At 40.1% G+C, this 5,286-nt stretch overlaps 1 pseudogene; it reads right to left on the reverse strand.

Moving 5' to 3' along the window:
• Positions 1–1,578: 1,578 nt before the first annotated feature.
• On the reverse strand, positions 1,579–4,750 carry LOC115519711 (annotated as a pseudogene).
• Between the last annotated feature and the right edge of the window lie 536 nt (positions 4,751–5,286).

Here is a 5,286-nt window from a genome sequence, read left to right on the forward strand (position 1 = left end):
AAAGTAGAATTTGAAAAAAATTACACAAAAGTAAAAAATATAGTAATAAAATTAAAGAAAAATATTTTTAGTAAAAATTTAAAATAAAAATGATTTTTTTCTCTTTCTGAATTCAAGAAAAAGAGAATTGTAAAAGAGAAAAAGATAAAAGAAAAAGAAAGAAAAGAAAAATCAAGAAAGAGAATTGTATAGATGAACCTGCTAACAGATTAAAGTTGGATTGAAATTGCTTCATTTTCCCCTAGAAGTCAGTCTATGTAGCTCTTTATACTCCATAAATTAAGCGGTGGTGAGACTTGTGTTCTTGAAGAGCGTGGTTGGCCCAGTTGGGCGGGGCTCAGTGTAACAGCTCTGCTGTCCACTAGATGGTGCTGCTGGCCTACTGGGGTGGATTGTTGCAGTGCATGTAGGTGCATATGCGCATGCGCGGGAGCATTTACATGGCCCCACCCAGCTACCCAGTTTGTTCTCCAGGATCAGCAACCCTGCCCCCATCCGGTCTTCAGCTCTCATCCACTCCCTGCTTTTTCACTCTCTGTGACCAGGCCCCAGGCAGTACCTCTCTCGCAAGTTTGTCTCAGATGCGGCTGTTTTCCCTGGCCCCTTACTTTGGAAGGACTGCGGCTTAGATCCGTTGATCCGTTCTGCAAACGGATCTCACCAAGGGTCTCACCGGGCAATGGCCGAATGAGCAATGGCCAAATGTCGGCTGCATCCAGGAATGTCCTCTGGACCCTGCTGCTGGCGGTGTCCCGAGACTATGGCTAGGTGCCAGCCCGCCCCAGAAAAAGATCGCGAGGTAGTGTAGCAGCAGCGTTTCAGGGATTATGGAAAATCACAACACACATCTGGCACCAGGCTTCACCCTCAATGAACTTGCCCCAGCACCAGCAAATGTGGCCGCCTTCCAGGGTCTGCTGGGACCAGGTGGCTTCAACAGTCTCTACCAAATGTCCTTCCATCAGTGGAACCTCATTTCCCTGTGTGGCCCAAGAACCTCCCGGACCCCACTCTGTTCCTGAGGATTCGCCTTTCCCACCAGAGCACCACCAGGTATCAGGCTGCGGAGTTGCAGCCTTTGTGCTCTCTTTGTTTACAGTCTTAATGGAATTTAAACCCTCTCCTTTCTCCTTTCTATTTTCTCCCTTTTTAGTTTAGTCCCTGTGGCTGTTTCCAGTTTTCTACTTTCTCGCCAGCTGCTTTTGGGGAGTGGGGGAGCATACAGGAAAAGCACCCCTTTTGGGGAGGGGTGTATGCAGTATGCTCCCCCTGTCCCCCGTCTCCATCCTCTCTCCACCCTCAAAAGTGGTTCCCTACTTTTCACGGCTTCTTGCTCCCCAAATTCACCTCTCTGCGGCACGTACCTGCTGAATTCTGTGGTTCAGGTTGTGCAGATTGTTGTGTTAATCCTCCAATCAGTGTTCTAGGTGTGTAGGATGGTTTCATGTTGGTCTGGCTGTATTTCATGGTCTCGAGACACACGAGAAACTTCCATGCTGTTCCGCCATCTTGGCTCTTCCTCTCTATCATAGTGGATTCTTAAGCATGTGCTCCACTTATGCTATGTGCTAGCTGGATTTATTGTGGTATGATTGTTACTTGTTTGGCATGGATAGTACAAATGGTGGTTTCTTCAAAACGGCCCACCAGATAGGCGTCACTTGCTTCCTGAAATGCACCAATAGCTGCATTCTGGAAACACGTATCTGTTTTGAAGCCCTGAGCAATTTCTTGTACTAACCGCTGGAAAGGAAGTTTGGTTATCAGAAGTGTTCAGTAGACTTCTGATAATGGCTAATTTCACAGAGTGCCACAGTATCAGGCCTGTAACAGGTTTCTTCACTTCTCCAGTAGAGGGCCCACTCTTGAGAGCAGCTTTTGTATCCAGTTGCTTCCTCGGTACTTTACCACTAGTGGATTTGCAGTTGGCTTTGTAGGAGTCATGGTGTAGAAACCTCCTTACTTACCCCTCTTAGGCTGGAGCTCAGCAAACTATAGGTGGCACTGGTGTGAGCAAGTCACTGTGGTCACTGTAGTGGCTGGGAACCCTACTACTTACTACTTTTAATTGATGTTTGTATGATGTCTTTTTCCCCTGTTCTTTTACTGTCAACCTGACTATATCATTATATTTGAAGTGAGTTTCTTATAAAATAGTTGGGTTGTGTTTTTAATTCACTCTGACCATTTATATCTATTAAAAAAATTTTAATGTTTATTCATTTTTGAGAGACACAGAGACAGAGCACGAGCGTGGGAGGGGCACAGAGAGAAAGGGAGACCCAGGATCCCAGGCAGGTTCCAGGCTCTGAGCTGATAACACAGAGTCTGGTATAGGGCTCAAACTCACAAACTGTGAGATCATGACCTGAGCTGAAGATGGACGTTTAACTGACTGAGCCACCCAGGTGCCTGTGACCATTTCTGTCTATTGATTTGTATTTAGACCATTTACAGTTAAGGTAATTATTGATATTTTAGAGTGTAAGTTGTCGTTTTATTTTTTATTTTCTGTTTGTCCTGTTTTTTGTCTTTGTATTTTCCTTTCCTGCCTTCCTATGGATTGCTTGAATATTTTTAGAATTCCATTTTTATTTATTTATCATGCATCTCTTTGTGTAGTTTTTTTAGGGATTGTTCAAAGTATTACATCATACATACATAACTTATCACAGTCTACTGATGTCAATTTATTAGTTTGAAGGGAGTATAGAAACCATATTGTCCTTTGTTTTCCTTTACACTCCCCCCTTTATAATGTCTTAAATATTTCTTGTACATACATGTATAACCACGTCACTGGTAAACATTTTGCTTCAGTTGTCAAGCATGTTTTAGAAACCTCAAAAAAAGAAGAAAAGCTAATTAATTTTATTTTTCTTTACCATATTTCTTCATCCTTTTTAATGCTCCAACCTTGCTTTTTTTAGTCCCTTCCTTTCTGTTTAGAGAACTCTTTTAACCATTCTTACAGTTGGTGACAACTTCTTAGTTTTCCTGTATCTGAGGATGTCTTGATTTTCCCTTCATTCCTAAAGGGTGTTTTTACCAGATATATAATTCTGGGTTCAGAGTTTGTTTCTTTTAGTATTTTAAAAGTGGTGTGTCACTACTTTCTGACTCCCATGACTTTCAATGAGAAATCCATTGTCATTTGAATTGTTTTTCTCTGATAGGCAAGGTACTGTTTCTCTCCCCCTGTTTTCAAGATTTTTAATTTGTCTTTAGTTTCCAAAAGTTTAACTCTATGTTTTGGTTTAGATGTCTTTGGGTTTATCCTTTCTGTGGTTCACTCAGATTATTGAATATGTAGGTATGTGTCTTTTCCCATGTTTAGAAAGTTTTCAGCCATTATTTCTTCAAATACTTTTTTAACCACTCCCTCTTTCTCTTCTTCTTGGATTCTGCTGACATAAACATTAGATCTTTTGTTATGATTCCACAGATTCCTAAGGCTCTGTTCTTTTTTTTTTTTTTTCCTTTTTGGTCTATTTTCTCTTTGTTGTTCAGATAGAGTAATTTCTATTGTTCTATCTTGCAGTTCATTAGTTCTTTCCTCTGATCCCTCTGTTCTGCTGTTGAGCCCATCCACTGAGTTTTTATTTTGGTTATTATATTTTTCATATCTAAAATTCTCATTTAGTCCATCTTTACATTTTCTATTTTTTTGCCAAGAATTTTTATTTTTCTATGATTCAAACATGGTTTTACATTTGCTCGTTTTACATTTGCTCGAAGTATTTTTTTTATGATGTCTACTTTAAACTTTGTCGGATAGATCTAATATCTCTATCATCTCAGGTTGTAATTTAGTTTGAGATTTTCCTGGTTCCAGGTGGGGTGTATGATTTTTTATTGAAATTTTGATATTTGGGGGTTTTGTGTTATAAGACTATGCATATGATTTAAATCTCCTGTTTTAGCTAGCTTTCCCTGACATCTATATGGCAGGGGAAAGGAAATGCCCACCACCTCATCACTGACAAGTTGGGGTAGAAGTCAGGGTACAAGTCCAGATTTCCAGTTTGGACTCTGTTTACATGCAAGGTGGGGGCTATTCATTACTGCTGTGCAGGAATGGAATTTCTGACTCCCCACTAGTGCTTCAAATGATACCATTCTGCCTGGGAAAGACAGGAGTGCCTCATTTATGCCCATTATTGCTGGGCAGTGGTGAATATCCTAGCTCTCCACTAGACCTCCTCTGACCAACCTCCCCCTCCCCCCATTTTCCTTCTTTTTAAAAATAATGTATTTAATTGTAAGGTTATGTAATTTAATTTTTTAAATGGATATCTCTAACAATTGGCTCAAAAAATTCTTGAAAATTTAACAATCAACTCTTATGAGCCAGCAGAAGCTAGCTCCAGCACAACTCAGTAAAAACGCACATAACCTTTGATACAACAACTCTACTGCTAGGAATCTACCCTAAGGAATTCTAAATTTATCTTAAATTCACCTGTGCAACTGTTTGCTGGGCATGTCTTATACCCGTGTATGTCTAATAAGACATCTCAAATTTATTATGTCCAGAACTAAACCTTTAATTTTTATTCTATTAAAACTTTTTTCTCCTGTGTTTCCCATCTCAGTATGTGGCTACCATCACCCAAATGCTCAAGTTAATCAGTCTTGACTCTTCTCTTTCTTTTATACCATCTAAACTATTTGCAAATCCTGCTGACTGCATCATCAAAATATGTTATGAATCTGATGACTTCTTACCTTCTTTGTCATTGAGCCTCATTGGTTCTAAGTAACCAGTTTCTGAAGTAATCACTGTGGCTTTGTCTGGCCAAACCTAAGTTTACCTATCTCTGAGAGTATTGAGCCAGTCCCACCTAAGCACTTGCATAAATGGATTCTGGCAAAAAAGGCAATTTTGGTTCTAATGTTGCAACATGGTCATTTAATTGCTTATGTTCTCTGTTATAAACATCACATAATTCTATACATATATAGTAGATTAAGTAGGAAAAAAGAAAAGAAAAATAAATACCGAATTTAGTGCTTATAATCCATTATATTTTCAGTAGCATGTTTTTGAATGTTAATTAACTCACATGACCTAAACAAATCCTTTCGTTTTTAAAGTGCTTCTTCTTTTGGGGCGCCTGGGTGGCTCAGTCGGTTAAGCGTCCAACTTTGGCTTGGGTCATTATCTCGCAGTTTTTGAGTTCAAGCCCCTCATCGGGCTCTCTGCTGACAGCTTAGACCCTGGAGCCTGCTTCAGATTCTGTGTCTCCCCCTCTCTGAGCCCCTCCCCTGCTCACGTTCTGTGTC

Source organism: Lynx canadensis, chromosome C1, assembly GCF_007474595.2.
Source record: "Lynx canadensis isolate LIC74 chromosome C1, mLynCan4.pri.v2, whole genome shotgun sequence".
In the NCBI taxonomy this organism is placed as follows: Eukaryota; Metazoa; Chordata; class Mammalia; order Carnivora; family Felidae; genus Lynx; species Lynx canadensis.